This window comes from Drosophila eugracilis, unplaced genomic scaffold, assembly GCF_018153835.1.
Source record: "Drosophila eugracilis isolate 14026-0451.02 unplaced genomic scaffold, ASM1815383v1 contig_1317, whole genome shotgun sequence".
Taxonomy (NCBI): Eukaryota; Metazoa; Arthropoda; class Insecta; order Diptera; family Drosophilidae; genus Drosophila; species Drosophila eugracilis.
This window is the reverse complement of record NW_024572115.1, coordinates 327,967-350,501: the sequence shown is the minus strand read 5'-3', so window position 1 is coordinate 350,501 and position 22,535 is coordinate 327,967. Positions and strand designations below refer to the sequence as shown.

The following is a 22,535-nucleotide window of genomic DNA, read 5'->3' as shown; positions in this document are numbered from 1 at the left end:
AAACAGAAATTTGTCAGTCTATGTATGTTTTGGGTGGTCAGACCGCCCCCTTTCCCACGTCATCAGAGCTTGCCACATACATAGAGAAGGCTTAGGGAAGTCACTGGAGCGTGGTCACCTGGGGGGGGGTGAAGAGGTGAACGCACCTGCAAAGCACCAGGCAAGTCAACAGCCATCAGAGCTTAGCCAAAAAATAGTTTCAGCAACATAAAAAGTTAGAAAAACTAACTAATGAACGGCTTCCGCCTTCTTAAAAAGTAATAATATTTTTATGTTGTCTTTAAAAAACCCTAAAAAATAAAATATATTTGAAGAGATTAACAAATTATCTAAAATCCCATTAAATTGTTTATGTTTTCCCTTTTCCAGGAAACATTTTCCATTTAGCCTTTTGCTAGAGGCATAAAAATCTACAAAACCGATAGCCGAAGATGAATCTCTTTCGCTCTTGGCGCGCTTCATCAAAAAGAGGCAGCTATATTAGCTATAGCTATATATATATATATATATATATATATATAGATATAGATACAGATATAGATATATATACCATTTGGCAGTCTGACTGCCGCCAGTGGCCCTATAAATAGTCCAGATAACACTAAACCAGGCAATCAGCTTAAGGCGAACCTCTTATCTTAATGTGTCGTCGTCGTCGTCGTCGTCGTCGTCGTCTCTGAAGTTCGCGAGACATTTTTGCTAATTAAGCTGTGACCAACGGGAGGAGGCGAATAGGAGGCGTGCCAGCAGCTCCTTTACTCACATTAAAAATGTCGCCCAGACATTAGCATTTTTATATAGAAAAAGAAGACAGAGACGTCGACGACGACGACGAGTTTATCTGGTCAGAGTTTATGTCTGGCAGCGGTCACTACTTAGTCTGATTATTGTTATTATGGCGTCGTAGTTTTCATAAATTTCCAGCAAGTTATTTTCCCATAAATTCCAACAGGACATGCCAGAGGTGAAGAGCCAGTGGCAGTGGACAGGGGCAGGAAGAGGGGCAGGAACAGGCAAGCCAGGTAAATGACGACGACAGCAAATGACAGACGGTGGTGGTGGGTGGGTTTGTCAAGGGTGGTGGTAAAGGTTGTCCCTGTCAAGACCTAGACAACTAACGAACCAAGGAAATAACAACTAAAAAGACGGTGACTATGGCAAATCTCTTGGCAGGACAACAACAATAACAACAGCAACCAATATACTAGAGATGTTAGCCATCGGGATGTTTCCCTAAAAAATTTGATACAACAGAATAGTTTTAAAAAACAATCCGATACTTGCTTTTATGTTATCGTTTTATATTTTTGATCATTTTTTAGATAACTTTTTTTAAATGGTTTTTTTAATAATTTTTTGATAATTTTTTGATAATTTTTTTTATATTTTTTTGATTACTTTTTGAACACTTTTTGATAATTTTTGAAAACATTTTTTTGATAATTTTTTAATCTTTTTTTGATAATTTTTTAAATTATTTTTTGAGCATTTTTGGATCATTTTTTAAATAATTTTGATCATATTTGATAAAAGGCTTTATAAAACCATCAAAATTGCTCAATAAATATCAATTTTTGGGCTAAAGGTACTTAGTTTTATACATTTTTGTACCTAAGGTACAATGTTCTTTCTTCATTATAGCTTAATAGGAGTAGAAGATTCATACTTCAAGTCCTTAATCTATGCAGACATCATCTTCTCCTTCATCCAAGTAATAATTTAAGGATTTACTATAGTTTAGCTTGTAAAAGTGCACTAAAATGTACCTTAGGTACAGTAAATTTAATATTTATCCATAGCAAGGTTGAGTATATTTGCTCCTTTATATTCTTATATTTATTTTTTCCCAAATCTACCTTTTTACCCTTCTATAAGCTTAAGGTAGTACAGCTAAAACTCCTCTGTTAGCTCTGTTACCCTCTGTAAAAGATACAAAAAATGTACCTAAACTACCCACAGGCTATCTTACTACATACTGTCTTTCCAGTTTAATAAAATTAATGCTTAACTTTTCATTCTTAAGTAAATTTCTCTATTAAATCCCCTCTTTAATATTTCATCCTAACTTTCTAGAAGTTAAAAAAAAAAAAAACCACCCATCACCTCTAGAAACTAATCCCAGACCTAGTAAAGTACCATCTCTAGCCAAAGCGAGGAGGCAACAAAACGAGGCAATGTCTCGACATGTGCAATGTGCAATGTCCTTTGGGTATACAATTTAAATTGGCATTCCGCATGACAATATGTGTGGCAAAGTGAACGAGCCAACAGACAGGTGGCTACCAGGTAGCTTCTACTTAGACGTAGAGAAGAAAAATATAACAAAACAGGAAAATGAAATCTACAAAAAGAAAGAAGAAAGAAAACTTAAAAGGGAAAACTTAACCACCAAAGGCGCAATCAGAGTTGATAATTTCTTTCCCCTCGAAGAGAAAAGCGTTCAATTATCTTCCTTAAAGACGAAACACAACAAGCTTGGAAAAACAATGAATTAATAATGCGATTAGTTAGGAAATCAGATGTCTATAGTTTTTCCTTTAGTTTGCCCCATTTAGTTTGGTAAACTTTTACCGAGTGCAGCACAAAAAAAGAGTAAAAGCAGTCCGTGGGGAAATTAAGCAACGATTATGTTGCAAGTACTCAATCGGTGTTTAATATATCTATATATATATATATATATATATATATCGAACTGAGCTGAGTTGAGCTAATTAAATGCTTTTCCATTTCGCCTTTTAAAATAATGAATGTGGCAAACAGAAGAAGAACGTGGCATGCAACAAGCAGCCAGCAATGTCGGTTAATTAACATCAATACTTATTAAAAATTCAATTTTACGAAATCAATTTTTGTTGAAAAACGAAAATGAAAATGCATTTCATCGAGAGCTAAAGCTCTTTATTAATATTATTAATATTAATAATAATAAAAAGGAAAAGCAATTTAAGGACATTCATCAAAAGGCTTGGAAAACACAATTAAAACTGTTAATTGGAGTTTGAAGAATATTTTCTCAACGATGAAATGCAATTTGCCTAGGCTAGAAATTTGTTTTTCAATTTAAGATTTCTAAAATAAATTGATAAATAAATTAAGAAACTGGCAGAGGTTGTCTCCTTTTGCCAAGCTCAGCAATTCCATCATCAAACCCATCTCATTTGATCTCATCTCTGGGGCATTTTAATGCATTCCCCAGCGCGCTGATTATTATGAAATGTTGTCGCTGCTGTGTGTTGTCATTATTATTGCTGAAATCATCAACATCATCATCATCATCGGACGGACCACTACTTCTTCTGGTTTTACTTCTTGCCGTTCTCCCTCCTCGCTCTCTCTTTTTATCGCTGTTCGCCATCGGATCTCGCTCTGTCTCTGCAGTTCCCATCATCCGTTGGAGGGTAAACAAAACCATATAGCAAAAGGGAAACACCCCAACCCTGTTCCTCCCTATCCATCGAAACGCTTGCCTGGTTTGCTGCTGTTCCGCTGTCTAAACTGGCTGGCTGGCTCCCTTTGCCATAACCCCTCCTCCAGCATTCCTCAATGTCCTCCTCCTAGCCCGCTTCCTGCTGCCCTTGTCTTTTGACCAGGTCGCCGGACTATCAACTTTAGCACCTTTCGTTACGTTTCGTTTCGTTTCTTATCTGAGTGTTGTAGCTACATAAATGCTTCCACCTTTGGAAATGTCGATGAGGGGGTAAAAAGTAAAAGATGCCATCATTAACATTCGCTTTAACATACCCTTTAAGCTTTAAGCATTGAAATTTTATAAGTTTATTTACAATGTTTAGCTATCATTTAGAGGTGAAGCACAGAAATGGACCTCTCTCTGCGCTTCTCAAAAGTTCAAGCTAAGCTAGGAAAGTTTTCTAACTTGACAGTATATCCCTATGGACCTCTATAAAAGACGGCTTTTTGGCTACTATCATCTAAACAGCAAAACAAAAGCCCAAAAATCTCAACTCCCTTGAGTTTGCACTTAAATCGCATAGAAAGACGCGACCATCCGCCGTCTTAGAGACAAACTTTTTGAGGATTTTCATTAAAGTCACCTTAAACCTTTCCTGACAAAAGGAAGTCATCAAAAAACCACAACAATTAAAGATATTTAAGCCAAGTATTTATAAAGCTATTCTTGCCTTCTGGCATTCCTGGAATTTCTCTGTAGGCCAAAGAGTACTCCCCTCTTCGATCACATTCACCACATACAATCGATCGATCTTGCCCCAACCATCATCATCATCATCATCCTAGTTATTTCTGTAGCACAACTTTTGCCAATTTATACGAGACGATCCACTGATCACTTTATAAGTAAGTATATCATCATTTAAACATTGTCCACAAATGGCGATGAGAGGAGGTTGGTCAGGATGGCTGGTTGGATTGCTGGCAGAAGATGCGACTTTGTCTTTGTCATCTTGGCTCTTGGCTCTTGGACATGTCTCGTTTTTACCGTTTTCGGTGTCTGGGGAATGCCAAAAATGTTGTGTGAGTGTGTGTGTGGAGATCTCTTCCAGAATGAAGCTTCTCTGAAATGGAGAAGGATGGTCGTTGGAGGAGAACCAACAACCTGAGAGCCTGAGACCGTTTTGTACAGTTTTGTTATCCAGAGGGGGGTACAAAAAGAAAACAACAAAAAAGCGGCATCTCGTTCTGGTCATTTATATTGTGAAGTTTCATTCAATCCCCTCCAGCTTCCATCTCTCAACTCCCATCTTCCCCATCTCCCAGCTCCATGTGCATGTGTCAAGTGGACTTGTTTAATAATTTATGATGAGGCCAAAAACGTAGATCGTGCGTTGCGCATTGCCGGCCATTAATCATGGCCAAGAAGGCACAGAAAGAGAAGGCAATGGAGAAGGCATGGCCAGCACAAAATTGTGGATTTAAGGGAGGAGGGGAGTAAAGGAGAGGTTTGGGACAGTTGGCTGCTGCTGCTGCTGCTGCTGCTGTAGTAAAAGTTCAATTACCCGCCAAATCAAAATTCAATCTGCTTGGCGAAGAGCAAAAATAAAGCAGGAAAAAGCGGACACAAAAACAAACAAAACGGCAAGCGGAGCGGACCACAGTAGTCCAGGGATGAGGCATGGAGGAGTATGGAGTGCAACAGCAGCAGCAGCAGCAGCAGCAGCAGCAGCAGCAGGGACCATCCTGCATATTGACTGTATACTGTAGACTGTAGACTGCAATGTGGCAAAATCAAAAATTCCAAACGCATACGCCAGACAACCATGAAGTGGAGGAGCACTGAGCTGGAGAAGACGACCAGGAAAGCCAAAAGCGAGTCATGTCATGGGATGGCGATGGCGATGGCAATGGCGGGTGGATGGATGCAATCGACTGATGGACAGACGCGGACTCATTGCAAGGGGAGTAGTTTCAGGGAGGTAGGGAGGGAGGTTTATATTCGGGATCCAGGTTTTACCCCCTCACCAAGGTAGCGGGGAGAGTGCAGAGAGGCCACTTAGCCACGCCACAGATCAGATGACAGCGGTCCAAGACGCGACCAGGATAACAGACGGCGCACCAGAAAGAAAAAAAAAAGCCAAGAGAAGGCACAATCTCAAAGCCGAAAAACAAAACCCATGGCCTAAAGGCTGGGAGCCAAAAACCAATAAAGGCAGGCCAACACGTTTCGGGAATACTCTTGCCAGCCAGGCTGAATCGATTAAAATTGATCAGTAGTTTACCTTACCAAAACGAGTGATTATGAAAGCATTACGAAGAGAGATTCGATTTTCCAATTTTCTTAACTTAACAGCTTATTATTAAGCAGCGCTGCTGATCTTAAACTTGAAAAATATCAAAATAAAGTCAATAAACTAACAAAGTTGCCAAGAGATATCTTTATAATCTCAAAAATTCATCGAAAGAAGCTTAACCTTTGACTGGCTTTCCCAACATTTCACAACCTACAAAAGCCAGACAATATAAGTATTTAACCGAAAACGCTTCCTGATCATATCTGTTGGACTCCCCCGATATGCAGATATGTTAAACCGACAAACCAAAGTCCCTGACAAAGTTGATGGACACCCCCCTTCTACCCGCCCGCCTGCTATCTTTCCCCCCACGAAATGAAAGCGGAAAGCAGGAGCAGGAGCAGTAGCAGCAGCATCAGCAGCAGCAGCCGCATCCCGGGGAACGAGTAACGCGGGTTTTTAGCCTCCATGCGTGAGCTAACCACCCATCTGCCCCCTTTGTTAGCTCTTCTCGACCATGCCCATGTGCGTTGGATAGCTGCCACGTAGTAGGTGCAAGCATAAGCGCTACTAATCTGCTACTCAGTGGCGTATCAGGCTAAAGGCAGCCGAGTCGAGGCATGCCACCAAACAAAACCAACAAGCAAACAAACAAACGGATGAGCCGGTCGCCGAGTGGAGCTGGGGAGCTTGGGAGCTGAGAGGTGGTGGGAGTGATGGAAGCCTGGAAGCTAAGAGTTAAGAGTTAAGAGCTGCAAGCGGCAAGCGGGGCGACAGGTCGTGTGAGTGATCAGACAGCCGCAGATTACGTATACGCCGCGTTGAGAAATAGAGATAGCTACTTGACTGGAATTAAGCTAAATTTTGAAGGTAGAAAAATATCTAAAAAATCGAAATACATTTTTGTTGATTTAAAAAAGATTTTACAGCCAACAAACAGATTTTAGGATATTGAAAATATTGAAAATAAAATCTAAAAATCTAATTTAATCGAAAAAAAAAGTCCAAAAATACTACAAAAATTATTAGAAAAACTTTATTTTCCTAGGAATATTAGACGTTTTCATCTTTGTAAGACTAAAAATATTTATAATCTTTAATTTTCCTCAAATTTCCTTACCATTTCCTTTAATTTTCTTTTATTTTTTGTCTAATTTTTCATATATTTATCTAACTGTTTCCCTATATGACCAGCTAGCCACCTCTAACGCTCAAAAAGCTTGAAGAAATATATGCTGATGGGTTAGGGGAAGCACAGAGAGAGAGAGGAGGTGGAGGGCAGGAGGATGCTTAACTTTCTGACTTTTGGCTGCGGCTTCTGTGGCGGCTCCTGCTGCCGCTACTGCCACTACTACTACTACTGCTGATGCAGCAAAACTCAAGGAAGAAAAAGCAGGGGGGTGAAAAAAACAAATGCCCAGCACTCTTCTTCCGCTGAATGCTTTTCTTACTCTTCTTACTCGAAGGAGAGGTCGGTATTTGATGCTGGGGAATCTGCTTAAAAAGTCCGCTCAGGTTTTGTCTGTGCCGCAGCAGTCGCAGTGGCAGCGTGTCGGCATAGCAGTGCCAGTCGCATCCACCAGCAGCCTTCCTTCATTTGTTATTCAAAAGTTTCTTGCTTTTGCAATCTGTATATGTATTATATATTATATATGTATATATATATACCTTTCCTGGCTGCGCCTTTATTTATTTATTTTATTTGCCTGATTTCATTTCATTTTGTTTCATTCCATCTCGTTTCATGCCTCACGTACGCAGAAGACAGTGTCCGAGAAAAAAAGACGCCTGCCTTTCTTTCTCTCTTTCTAGTTTTGCGTTTTTAAAGAAGCAGCAGCCAATTTTGGTCACAGGAATGCCCCAAAACGTTGCAGGAATTTGCAGAAAATGCAAAGAAAATATATATGAGGAATGTCATTTGGATGGAATTTGAAATAAAAAATAAATTAAAACGAACAAAATTAAAGAGAATTTAAAAAGAAAGGATTTTGACTTAAAGAGGCAGCAGATCATTAACATAGGAAGTTGATTTTTGTTTTTTAAGGAAATTAATCACAAGATCATTGGATTTTGGGTGGTGGCCCATGTAGAGTTTGCATTTAGAACTTTTGATAATTTTGACCATTTTTTACCATTTCGAATGTCAAAGTGTCACATATTTAATAGAAGGTTTGCGGTTTGATTAAGTTTACGCTCTATGAAAATTGCTATATATTGTTATTTTTATAGCGATTTTAAAACGCAAATCTAACGTGGGCCTCTTCTATATAAAATATATATCCTAAAACCCAACTTCATAGTTATTTTTATCATAATTTAGCCATCTCTACCAACTAGCCACCCAAGAGGAAATTCTGTTACAATTTATTGAAAAAGCTAATCCTTCTTTTGCCAGGCTGAATTCGAATTTTACAGGCCAGCCTAAACGAGAAAACGGGGACAGGAAAAAATAAAGGAAAAACGATAGCAAAAAACGATTGAAATAAAATTGGATTAAAATATTTATAAAACAGCGCATGGAAAAACCTTTTAATAAGTTTTATCTTTATATAGAAAATATGGACTAACAGCAGAGGTTCAGCTGCCACTAAAAATATATATTTGCGGAAATTGTTTGATAAGCATTTCCCAAACCCCATCTAACCCAACCCCCTAACCCCTTTCACAAACACAAAGCAAAAAAAGCAAACGGAAAATTTATGAGCAAACAAAAATTTTGTTTGAACTATTTTTTTTCCCCCCTCGTTTTTATTTATAGTTTGTGGTATTTATTTTAAAACAGATATTGCACTTTATGTTTTTATTTATATGGCCAGATAAACAATGGCATTGACAAGTCAAAAAAATAATAATAATAAATACGCTTTTTCGTGATTTTTCTTGACCAGATTATTATTAACTCTTTTTTTTTGCATTTTCCAAAGAAGCTGCTGCTGCTGCTTCCGTGAAAAAGAGAATGATAAAAAAAAGAGATACAAGCCCCGCCTCTCAAAGCTGGCTAAATATGTGTAAACACTAATTATGTTAATTATACTTTTTTTTTGTTTTTGCCTTTGCCCTTGCCTCCGCCTCGGCCAGCAATTATGCTAATTGTATTTTCAATTATTATATGCTTATTTATTATTATTTCTCAGCAGGCCCTCGCGCTCTGCCTCCCACTTGTTGTTGTTGGCAATGATTAAAATTATACAAACGAGACTCGATTTATGAAAAATATAAAAAAAAAAAAATATTTAAAAACAACAACAAAAAATGAACAAAAAAAGTGTAGAAAAGACTGGCAAACGCTGCCTGAATTTTAAGATGATTTTATTATTTTTTTTATTCGTTGGCAGCCAAAATTAAATTGATTTTACCTTACAAAAAAAAAAAAAAATAATACAGAAAAACAACCAACAGAAGCAGAGAGAAAGAGAAAAAATGGGCGTTTGACCCGCCCACCGATTACAATGGCAGTCTGGACATATAATTACACCCACATATATACACACACACTCACTCACACTCAGACATAATGTATTCACACATATTCATTAAATAATTATGTCCATAATTAAAAACGAAGCGAAAAAGAGGAACATAAAAGCGAAGCTCTCCGCGTCTGGAATTAACCGCCCATTCTCCTCTTTAACTGAAAGTTTTTCACACTTTTCCATAGTTTTTCCTTCTGTTTTTCTTTTTTTTTTTTCGTATGCAAGTTTTCCACATAATTATATGACCAGATTAAATGTCTATTAACTTATGATTTCGAAAATTGCTTCTAAAGTGAGCCGCTGCCAGTGGAAATTAAATAATAAAATTAAAATTTATAACAAAAAAAAAGAGGGGAAAAAAACTATTTAATTGAATGAATTTGTGAGCAAAAAATAAAACATATTTATAAATTTATGTTTTTTATGCTTTTTATATTTAATTTTTTTTACACTTAATGCTGTTAATTAATTATTTATTGCTAAATTTAAGCTTTTTAAATTATTATTTTTTATATAAAACTTTTTGGTTGATTAGTAAAATTGATAAATTTGACATTTATTGAATTTATAAAGTGGAAAAAAATGCCTTAAAAATGTTTTAAAAATATACAAAAAACATTATTTGAAAATCAAGAATTTTTGGTTCACTTTTTCTCCTTTTTTTCTAAATATTTTTAAATATTATTAAAATATAAAAAATAAACATTATTTCCCAAACAACCTGCAGCTGTTTCCCTTTGTTTTTTCCTTCACCCTTTCCCTTCCTTCCTTCATTTATTTCTCCTTTTTTTTACACATTCTTTTCTGACTTCAAGGGCTTATGGTGTTTATTAGCGCCACCTGGCGAGTGTTAAACGCTGACAGCTGCCACCGATCTATCTATAATGCCTGCCTTGTTTATATAGACTGAGACCGACAGCAGTTCATAATTGCCACCAGAAGCACTCCATTTCCATCAATCTCTCTCTCTCTTCCCCTTCATTTCATCTTTTCCAGGCATTTTCTCTCGAATTTTGTGCCATTTTTTGTTTGCTTTTTTTTTTGATTTTGATTTTTATTTTTGATTTTTTTATTGCCCTGACTGACTGCCAGTGCCATCTTAAAATTGTTCAAAAAAAAAAAGAAAGAAGAAATTGACGCCTTCGCTTGGCATTTGTTTAATTAAAGTGATGACCTCACCTCCCTACCAGCCTGCCTGCCTGCCTGCCCTGCCTTTCTCCTGCCACCCCGCGTCGCTGCACGGCGGCTGAGTGAAAAAATCAGAAGCCGCTGGCATTATTTAAAATGCAACGCAATGCGGCGCTCGAAATGCAATCAATGTGAATTAAATTCCCCAACTGGGACCAGCACAAAGCGTGTGATGGCGGTAGAGTCAGGAAGGGGTGAAGAAGGAGGGGAAGGGGATAGAGAAAAGCTGGGGAAAATCCGCGGGGGTAATGGGAATCAGAGTCACAATCTCTGAATCAGAATCGCAAGCGCAGGCAGGTCAGGTCAGGGATTGGGGTCAGTTTTCAGTTCGACCGCAAATATTTTATCCAAACTCCGTCAGAGAACAAAAATTGAGAGGAAAAAAAAAATATATATATATAATATATATATAAACCTACAACAACAACAGCATTGGGTAAAATCAGGAAAAATTTAATTGAGCGTAAAATATTTGCAAGTTGGTGCTGGGGGTGTATATGGGTGGATTTAAAAATGCACATTCAAGGTGTTTCAGCAAAATGCCTTGTCAATTTTATATCTCTCTCTGTCTCTGTTTATATCTCTCTCTCTCTCTCTGTGCTTTTGGCATTTGTTTATGCCCCATAAATAATTTGTAAATCGGCAAACTTCAACCTTTTCACATCCTTCTTCAAAGTTTAAACTGTCTGCCTGTCTGAGAGGATTAAATCAACAAAAGCTGAATTAATAAATCCAATAAATAAGCATTGGGAATTATATAGCTAAACTGGCAGATATTTCTTTTGTTTTATTCTCAAAAATTTTAACAATTTAAGTGCTAGTTTTGTGCGTAAGCCAGCCAGACATTCCTTTAATATTGAAATCAAACTTAATTAAAGTTAATTTAACATGACAATATGCAAGTTTAATCAAATCAATTTGGCTAGTTAATTAAAAGAAAGTCTTTGGATTTTAAGGAATTTTTAAGACACTTTTTTTTCAGATTTTTCAAAAGCATTTAAGTTAAAGATTTTACTGGTTAAAAGCTCAAGAAAAGCGGAACCTTAAGTGAAGTTTATTTAATATCAAATAATATAAGTAAAAATTCAAAATAAATTAAGAGAAAATTCCTTTATTTTTCAGTTTGATATTTATCTGAATTTTAAGCTATTTATTTTAGGTTTACTATTTCACTTTTACTGTTATTTTTTTTTTTATAGAAAATCAAACTGAAGCGCTGCCTAATTGGCTGTTTTAAATATTTTAACATTTTAAGTGATGTTCCATCAAATCAAATACCTTAATCAAAGTCAGTTTTATATAACGAATTACATGATAAAATTAAAAAATACATTGCAAGTTAATTTAAAGAAAAACTTTCGGAGGAAGAAAGTAATTTGTAAACGTTTCTCTTTGTTTTTTAACCTTTTAAGCTACACAATTTGATTTCCGCGTTTTTGGCTATATTTTTCAAAGAATTCATAGAAAACATTCAAGTTCATTCAAGTATTTAGTTCAGAGGTGCTCACGGCAGAGCATTTGCTAACACAAATACAAGAAAGCCTGCACATATTTAGTCCCGCTTTTGTGTTGTTTTGCAACGGTGCACTGAGAGAAAAAGAAACACTTCTTCTTGCTAAGCAAATCATCACTGGTTTTACAGACTCGCCAAATAGTCAACTGCGAAATAAACTTTAAAGTGCAAACAGAAAGTATAAGGAATGAATGCCAGTGTAAGTGTTCGAGGATCAACGAGAAAGAAACAAAACAAAAATTACATTACAGTTAGCGATGGAATGAGACGGAAAGAGGAAGCTGTAAAATTGCTAGTGTAGTAGCTAAAAGTTCGAGGACGATCGAAGGAAGAAACAAAAACAATTTACATTGTAGTTTGGCGACGGAAAGAGGCTGAAAGAGGAAACCGAAAAATTGCTAATGTAAAAGCAGCAATGAGTTCGAGTATGATCGAAGATGAAACAAAAACAAATTACATTACAGTTGGCGATGAAATAAGACGGAAAGAAGAAACCGAAAAATTGCTAGCGTAATAGCTTCAGGAGCACTGAAAGCTTATGGGTAAACCAGCTCATATGCAAAGAAGAGCATTTACAAAAACAAATTAGCACTCAGAGCAGAGGCGTTGCGTTGAGCTCTCCTGATTTAGTTGATTGCTTAAAATATGTAAATATGTTAGCTAATAACTCCATCTTATCTCTAGCTAAGACCAACCTCAATTAAGGTAAAATGTTAATATTTCAAACTCAATTAAAAGCAAGTCTCTAAAGAATGAAAAACTAGTTGATATTCCAAGTAATAACCCTACATTTCACTCTGTTTCTTTAACCCATAACTAAATACATTTTGAATATTTCATTCTGTTAGGCCATCCCACCCCACCCCTCTGCCGTCCGCCTAAAGAAGGTGAAATAAAAGAATTCTTTTTCAATTGCTTTCACTTATTGTTCGTTGCTTTGATTTTTTTCGTGTACTTTGTTTTGTTTTGTTTTGTTGGTCACGCAATTAATTTCTGCACGCAAAGTTTTGTTGGCTGAGTGAAACAATAGCCTTGAACGGCAGCCGCCCCTTTACTACCTTCCCCTACCTACCCCGCGCTCTCCCTGTACTAGGCATTGTCTTGGAAATCTGCAACCCAACAACCTCCTCCTCCTCCTACTACTACTACTCCCCCTTCTCGTTGCCGTGTGATCGTTATTATTAGAAAAGTTTTATGCACAATATTTTTCTTGTTCCTTTTTGATTGTTGGTACTCCTCTTGGTCTCCTCTTCTTCGGCTTTGTCTCGGCCTTTGTTTGCACCTTCTCCTTGACCAGCTAGTAGCTGCTACCACCTCCCACCCATGCCACCGTCTAGCCAGCCAACCCATCATCCAACTGCTTAACCCTCGACTGCCAGCCATCATACATCGTTTATGTTACGTGACTTGTTTGCCAGATGAATGCAAAATAACAGACCCCGAAGGAATCGGGAAAAATCGGATGGGGATGGCGGCGGGAAAAATCTCACACACACACACACACATACATAACATGTGCGCTGAAGGTTGGAAAAACAGCGGAAAAATCAACAAAGAACAAAAAGAAAATGGGAAAAAGAAAAACACAGTAGAGCCAACAAAAAAAAAAGAAAAGAAAATACGACAGGAGAAGGAGAAACAAAAACATAAGAAAAGGAGCGAAGGTGGCTTTGATAATGAGACCAAATTAAGCGATGGCCTACGGGTGGAAAGTAGACGAAAGGGTAGGGGGCGGAGGAGGTAAAGGAGATGGGCAGGAGGCGAGGAAAGGTAGCTAACAATCCAAGGATTTAGCCAATTTGTCACAGTAATAGAAATATAGTTATAGAAGGTGATCAAAATTAAGATCAAAATGTGATTTTCTAGATTTAAGATTATAATTTAGATCTTAAAAGGAAAAATATTTAAAAAATTTTAAAATATTTAGTTTATATATTAAACAGTTTTGAGAAATCTTTAAGTAATTTGTCAAAATTTAACTCTTAAATATTCTTCTATAATTTTCTTCTATAATGCTCCAATATAGACATCTTTAACCTTTTCCCCCTATGCATTCCCCTTCCTTTTCCCCGCTTTTCTATACCCTTCTCCACCACCCATCTTCATCATATCTTTCCCTTACTTTCCATCTGCCATTTTCACCATCTCACAACATTTTGGATCCCCAACTTTTATTGTAAACTTTTCCGCTGTCTCCATATCCTTTGCCTTAATCATTTTATCGATTCCTGTTATTGTAGCTGCCCCTGCCTCTGCCCCTTGTTGTTGTTGTTGTTGTTGCTTTTAATGCATATTAAACAGATGTAAAAATTTACACTTCAATTACAACAACTTGAGCGTGAAATACAACAACAGCTGGCAAGGATATCCCACAGAAAGGATATCCCAACAAATAGCAAAGAGAGAGAGAGAGAGAAAGAGAAAGAAAAAGGATGAGAACTGTAAATGATGCTGCAAGGAAAATCACAATTTAAAACGAAAGACAACAAGGTAAATGAGGGAAAAGAGGGAAAAGCAAGAGGCGGCCAGGCGAGTTTTCTCGAAATAAAAACACAACATATTGAAATGATTTTTTAAATGAATAGAGAAATGAAACAAGTTAATGGTTGGATATACTCCATATCCTTGTTAAGAATGGAAATTATAATAAACTTTTGGAAAAAATTAACTTTCGGTTACACATAAACTGTCATAAAATCATTAATAATATCAAATATTATTATTAACATACGTTTTATGGTTAGTCAACTGTATAATTTAAAAAGTTTTTCTACCAATATTGATCAAATATACTTCAAAATAGATCGTATTACTAAAATAATCTTTAAATGAAAGCTTTAGACATCATTTCTCCTAATTATGGTCATAATTTAACCTTTTTTTTAATGATTTTTAATAAAAAATTATAAACATAATGCTTATTATAACCTGCCTAGTTAAGCTAAACCATTTCATCTTCAATTTATCTCACTAAGTACCTTTCAATTTCCTCTTCTACATCTTACATTTTGTCCTACCAAAAAATTCCGTAACCTCTACCAGCTACAAGGGGCATTAAAAAGGATCTCCGACTGGTGTAAGTTGTTTTTGTTAAGGCTAAAATTACAAGTAATTGAACCTCAAGATGCCTTTTTCCCCTCTCTCTCATTTGTGGAACATGTGTGCGGCATCGGTGGCAAAGACCAAAACAACAATACAAATTGGATAAGGCAAGGGATGGAGGAGGAGGAGGAGGGACAGGCAACAGCAGGATATGGAAAAACCCTAAAAGACCAAGAGATACACAAAAAATATGGTATTTCATGGGAACAGTAGGGAGTTGTGTGCTGTGTGTAGTCAAGAGGCGTGGCAAATTGCAACAGCAAAAACAACAAAAAAAAAGAGGGAACCCAAAAAAACAATATATAAATAAAAGAAGAACGAGAGCTGAGGGAGAAGAAGAAATCTCCTTGGCATATATTTTTTTTTTTGCACAAAATGCTTTTCGCTTATCGATCAATCGATCATACTTAGCCGGGACATAAACCAGCTGTCGCTTCTTCTCTTTGCTCACCCTCATTTAACGGTAACCATAAACCCCATAAAGCCGACACGACACGACACGACACGCCCACTTTGATGGGCAAAATGAGATCAGCCAAAAGGTGTTTCTGGATTCCTCTTTTTGTACAGAAATTTGAGAGGGAACACATTTTTTGGTTTTCTCGATTTGATGTCAAAATATTTGCTACATTATAGGGGTTAAACCATAAATCATAAATAAATCTTATTAAATATAATTTATTTGGTTAATAATAAGCCATAATGAATAAGGATTTAAGCTTTTCCATGGGCTATCTTTATTCTCTTTTTCCCCTCTTAAAGTTCCTTTCCTTGAATTTTTTTTTTCAATTTCAACTTTTTGGCTCTTCAAAGTATTTTGTCAATTTGGTTAAGCCGGAAATGTTGGCTAAAGAAATCTGGTTCTGGTCAATAAATTGAAGTGTTTCTTCCACCCCCCCACAAGTTCTCCCTGCTTCCCCCCACGAAAAAGGATAAGACGCCACGTCTACATCATAAATTCAACTTATTTCACACAGATTTCAAAGTAAATATGCAAAATATTTCTTAGTACCACATTAATGCATCAGCCAAAAGGGCGGAGGCGTCGTCTCTGCCAAATGGGGGGTAGGTAGAGAGGTAGGGGGGGTAGCGAAAAGCAGACTGGAACTGAGTTCTGGTTTTCTTGGGGTGTGACTACTCCTCGCTTGGCTGGGCGACGTCACTCACACACTCTCAGCCAAATGTGGGCGAGAGATACATAGCTCAGGAAGCGGCCACAAACATTAAAAAAATAAAAGAAAAAATTGAAGAAAAAGTTAAGAACTAGAAGTAACCATCGTTTGATACCCTTTTAGGGATATAAACTTATTAGAAAAGTTGGGAATTTTTGTATATTTTATAAGTTTAATAACAGTTTAGACTTTCAAGTTAAGTTTCCATCATAGAAAGAAGTGATATAGGGGTTCTGTAGACTAAAAGACTTTAAGATGAAGTTACTTTGTAAATACATGACATAAGGCTGCTATTAGCAGTAAAACTTAACAAATGAAGTTACTCTTTAAATTTATGATATACTAGTTCTACCTTTTCTCTTTAGAAATAGATAATTTAAGGTTTCTGTTGACAATAAGACTTAAAAATGTAGAGAATTGATATAAGAGTTCTAGTATCAGTAAGAGTTTAAAACAAAGCTACTAATAAAATGGATAATATAAGGGTTCTTTTGGTAGTAACTACTACAGTTACTTTTAAAGTAGATTATAGAGGGGTTTCCATTGACAATAAGTCCTTAAAATGAAAATACTCTTAAAATCCATGATGAGGTCTCTATTAACATTAAGACTTTAAAATAAATGCACTTTTAATAAGTCGATATGAGAGTTCTATTAACATAAATACTTTTAACATAGATGATATAAGAGTTCTATAAGCAGTAAGACTTTATAAGAAAGTTGCTCTGAATAGAGATAGATGTAGATAGTTTCTTTTAGTGATAAGAAGTTTTAAGTACTAATAAAATATGTGATCTAAAGGTTCTTTTGACAGTAAGACTATAAAATGAAGTTTATATTAAAAAAGATGATATTATATAAGGCTCCCATTGGCAATAAGACTTTAAAATGAAAATACCCTTAAAATCCATTAAATAAGAGTTATATTATCAGTAAGACTTTAAAATAAAGTAACTATGGATATAGATGATATAGGGGTTCCTTTGGTAGAAGAATAGTAGTAAGTTACTATTGACAAAGATGATATGAGGGTTCCATTGGCAATAAAAAGATTGAAATAAAAGTTACTACTTACATCCATGATATAATAGAACCCATTAAAAATAACCCTTTAATGTTTTAGGTTAACATTGATCTTATTAAAAGGATATTTTAGGTTAACATATATGGACAGTAAGATATTGCAGTTCTGTTACTATTACTTTAACATTAGGTTTCTTTTTTCCTATAAGATCTTAAAGCAAGCTTAAGTACATATCTTATAAGAAAGCAAATCTTTGAAAAAGTAACTTAGAAAAGTATAGCTAGAAGAATGGAGGAACACAATATCCTCAGAAGTATATCATTTTAACATAGAAACTTCATTAATATTTCTAATTCTTCTTTACTTCCAAAGACCAAACCAAAAATTTCTCTCACATCTTTGTTTCTTTCTAAACACAAACATCTAGCCAAAACTGAAACACCCTACTATACTTAAAAGATAAAGAAACAAAGAAAAAAAAAACTACATAAAAAATACAACAAAAAAACAGAAAACAAAAAAAAAAACAAAACGTAAGAGCGACACGATATGGGAAGAAATAAAGAAGAATGGGGGCCTGCCCCTGCTCTCTCTTCCATAAGTCGTCGTCGCAGCTATGCGAAAAACGTGCAACAAACTATGCTTACATCTCGCTCTAACACAACAGGATGAGGGTATCGCCTTCTTAAACCCCTCACTGGGCCCCCATATCCCCTTTAACCCCACACATTGGCTGAGGCCAAGCTTAAATGTTGGCGGCATGTCATGGAAATAACATTAAAAACACATTAAAACCGCGAGTTTCTGGCCAGTCAACAGCAACAAAAACAACTAAAACAACAACAACAAACAAAAGCTAAGCGATGTGAGAAGACCAAAAGATATATATAGTATATATATATATAATACCCACACTCAACTGAAGAAAATGGGAGTATCTATGGATGTGTTTGTGCAGGCGAAGGCGAAGCGACAAAGATGCGTTTCTTCCTTTTGGTCTGCTGTTGATTTATCCTTCTAAAAAAAAAATCAAAAAAAAAACCTTAAAAATCCTTTAAAAAAAAGACTAAAAAATCCAAAAAGAAACTAATGCACACCCAGGGTTATGGCAAGGAAGGAGGGGGGTGTGTTGGAAGTGCGGTTTAAGGGGTTTGAAAATAAAAACGTTACCAAACTGGCAACAACAGGGCCCAAAGTGGGGATTTGCTTAAGTAGATGCCACATCTCAACTGAATGCCAATTGTCAAGTGAGGCAAGAAAAGAAAAGTCTTTGGGGCGGGTTTTATTTACTATATATTATCAAAGTAAATATTGAAAAATATACTTGATAGTTGGAATTTAAGGGGATTTTATACTTAATAAATTAATATTTAAGGTTAAAGGAGGGTTAAGGCTAAGGAAGTTCGAAAATAACTCTACAGGGGCTACATTTCTTCTAAAACTAAGTTTAAAACTAACTTTCTGATATCATTACATAATAGTTTTCTATCGCTACTTAATAGTTTTTTAATGCCTTTATAAATCTTAAAAAAAAATAGGAACTGTTAGCGGAACCACCCATGGGTGACCCTAATGATATCCGGGAACTTCATATATAGATGGTCATACAAAAAACTGACCTTAATTGAGTTTATAATAAAATAAAAAGCAGAAAACTTATGAGAAATTATTCTAAAAAAAAGAAAACATAAAGTCATATCTATATATATCTATAATCTATATATCTATAAAGAAAAAATCCAGCTAATAAGAAAAATATTTATAAAGCAAATCCAGTTTATAAGGAAAATATTTCTAAAGAAAGTTCATCTTTTAAGGAAAATGTTATAAGGAAAACCCCAGTTTCTTTCCTACAACTTACTACACATTTTTGAACCCATCTTCCTCTAACTAAACTAACTAAAATAAAGAGAAAAATAAAGAGAAAAATAAAGAAAAAAATAAAGAAAAAAAATAAAGAAAAACCTTAACAAACAATGACTGCCCACCATCACAGTTACATAATCATAAATATGCTAAAGATGGCGACGAGGGAAAATTGCTTCCGTTAGAGTAAACCGCTAATCGTCAGAAAAGCAATTAAGATGATGATTTCCACGCCAGGTGGGGGCGGCGAAATACGAGATCAGGCAAAATCAGGCAACAATTAATTCAGGCCTCTTCTACCACCTCCCCTCCATTTACCTTTCCTCCTCCTCCCTCTACCCATTTACCGAATCGATTTGCCTATAGTTAATGCTAACTATATGTTTGGGCCCGTCATGCCTCATTAACTTGCCACATACATACACATGCCCTGGCTTTCTGTCGACGCCAATAAATTGTAAATTTACAGCACGTAATAATATAACACGAAAATTCTCGTTAACAATAACCAAATAACAGTCAAAAAGCCCCAATCATCACCGGCAGGGCAACAGAAATTAACAATTTTGTTTGCCAATCACACAACCAATGAATTATCATTAACAAAACCAATAAATAGGGAAATGTGAGGGGAAAAATCACTATAATTAAGGTTAAAAATCAAAAAGTTAACCCGTCAGAGTTTCAAAAAGAGAAAAATTCACATTTCGTTGTACAAAAATTAACAAAATTTGTTTGTAAAATAAAACCAACTTCTTATCTTACAAAACCTGATGATCTAATAACAACTTCCTGTTACTAAAAAGAAGGGTTAACATTAACACTTGATGACACACAAGCTTGACTCATACATAAACTTAAAACCCCCCAAACCCTGGGAAATCAATATCAGGCAAAGTAAACCCCCATAAAGATAAGAAAAAATATTTCAAAAAATAATTTCCACACTTGGCTTGGCCGTCTTAACCCTCGTTCGAAGCTAGCTGGCAGCCTCAACCACCACAGCCTTATTAACCCCTTGCAGCCGAGCCGTCCGTTCCGCGGTCGTTCTAATCAATTTGCTTTGAACTCGAAACTCAATGAATGACTTGCCGCAATATGAATATCATACATACTGCCTGCCTGCCCCCCCTCTATATATATATATTGTTTGTTGGCTTATGATTGATGATGCCATTGATTGATGCATGACGCGCTTTCCACGCTTTCCTCGCTTGCCTCCTTCTCTCTCTTTTTAGCCCGCTGAGACGCTCGTTTGTTGCCTTTTAATTGAATTTCCCAACTGCCGAAAAATATGCTGAAACTCAACTTTTGCATGCTTATCGGGGTAAAACACGATACCCTCCCCCAACCCAACCTCGTCACCTCTCCCTCACATACACCCACACCCACACCCACCCACACACCCATCCACAGGAAAAGTGAAGAAAACTTTGTTTGAAAATTTATGCCAGAAGCATAAGGAAAGAGAATTTGCCTCATAATCGTCATCGTGAAAAACATTTTATTGCAACATCATTCGATGGCGTTAACCAAAATAAGGAAAACCAAAAAGGAAAATTATAAGGGAAAATAGTAAAGAAAAGTGTGTGGAAAATAGCTCTGCATTTTTTAATCAAATTTCCCTTCTTTGTTTTTTTAATTTTTTCATCATTTAAAAACCTAATCTTGATTTAAATTCCTAAACACTTAATTTTAAATATAATTTTTCATTTTCTGTTCTTAATTTTTGCTCGTCAAAAGCAGGAAAAAAAAATATGAAAAATTGTAAGAAAAGTTCTTGAGTTTTTCCTTCAATGTCTGTTTTTTATGATGATTTAGTGGGCACACACACTTATACACACACACACACACAGACCTATAAGCACACACACCAACACACTCATATACAAACCCACGTACAGCCACTTCCTCTGCTATGATAAATCGCCCTGGCAAATCAAAATTGTTTATAATTGTCATCTTTTTGTTGGGCCTACTGCTTCTGCTGCTTCTTTTTTTGGTAGTTGGTTGGGAAATGGCCAAGTTAAGACCCCCTCACCTCACCTCACCACTCATCAACATATTTTCTTTTTTTGGTTGATGGGGCGTTGTGGCTGACGACTAATGCGGCACCTTGAAATGGTTTTTATGGTCATGGCGTGCGTTGGGCCATTTCAATTAAACGTCGGCGATGATGATGATGATTGGTACTAGGAGAAGGTTAGGGAAAGATTACGAGGTTAGAGGCAGGTTAGGGAGGTTACAGAGGAGGCGTGGTGGTAAATTTAGGTGCCTTTGGGATGCGGTAGGAAGTCCATAAGTAGGAGCCTCACAGATGGAGATTTCGCTCTTTTTTTTGGTGCAGAGAAAGAAATTTAAAGGTTTTTTTAAGGAAATTTAAGGTAATTTAAGGAAGTTTGGAAAGTTTTTAAGATAAAATTAACATCATAACTTAAATTTCCTTAAATTTATAGAAAATTCTAAACAAAATTGTATTATTTTTCAACAATTTTGTAGACATTTTAACTGATATTAACTTTGATAGTTCGAATTTGTTGCGCTTTTAGCAAACTTTAGTTTAGTTTTTACCCTTTTTGCACTGTTTTTTTTGTAATGATTTTTGATTTCTTTCATGAAAAGTCCAAACATACCTGCAAAGAAAAGAAGAGAAAATGTTTAAATTAATAAAAATTTCACCAATTATATAATTGCTAATATATAGGGTGGCCCACGGAAGATTTGCGTTTTTGAAAATCGCTATAAAAATATGAATATTTAGCAATTTTCTTTGAGAGTAAACTTAATCATTTTGTAAACCGCAAACCTTCTACTAAATATTTGACACATTGACATTCGAAATGTCAAAGTCAAAACTATCGATAGTTCAAAAAGCAAACGTTATATGGGCCACCCTGTATATATTCATTGAAATTCTTAAAAATCCCTTAAAATTCCCAATCTGTTTTGGGCTTAACTACTTTTTTTTAGCCTTTGCTGTTTCATATTTTGGCCCCTTCCTGGAAAGGCTTATTGAAACAATATGTTTATACTTTCCCTAAATAAGCTTATCTTTTTCTTTTTAGAAACTAAAAATCTTTAAGGATATATTTCTGAATATAAAACTAGCAAAAGTTTTAACATTAGTTTAGTTAATTAGTCAAAATTATCGATAGTTTAAAAAATGAGCCACCCTGTTATATAGGAAATATTTTAAAGAAATGCTAAAGTAATACAAAAAGTTAACCATTTTTAGAATAACCAAAAAGTCTTCTAAGGAAAGTTTATATAAAGTTTCTTTTAAGATTTTATCTCTATCATTATAATATAATTTTCTTTATAAATCATAATCTTTATAAATCATAATCTTTATATATCAATATCATTACTTATATATTTTTCTTTCACTTTTTATATTCCTTATTTTTATACATAAAATTTACGCCCTTGTGTCGTGGCCATAATCACAGCCACTTTGTCACCCGCCCAGTTTTTGGCTCACTTCATGTGGGG

The 22,535-nt window shown here is 35.6% G+C and overlaps 1 protein-coding gene across 3 annotated transcripts in view; it reads right to left on the bottom strand.

Annotated features, from left to right (window-relative positions):
• Window positions 1–22,535, bottom strand: part of LOC108103559 (hornerin) — a 109,918-nt gene that overhangs the window by 55,145 nt on the left and 32,238 nt on the right. The window contains exon 3 of one of the 3 annotated variants that reach the window (XR_001772232.2): window positions 18,907–21,676. The exons of the other annotated variants lie outside the window; for them this stretch is intronic. The gene's annotated coding sequence lies outside the window, so the exon portion shown is untranslated. Of the gene's footprint in view, window positions 1–18,906; window positions 21,677–22,535 lie in introns of those variants that run through there. 3 annotated transcript variants of the gene reach the window in all.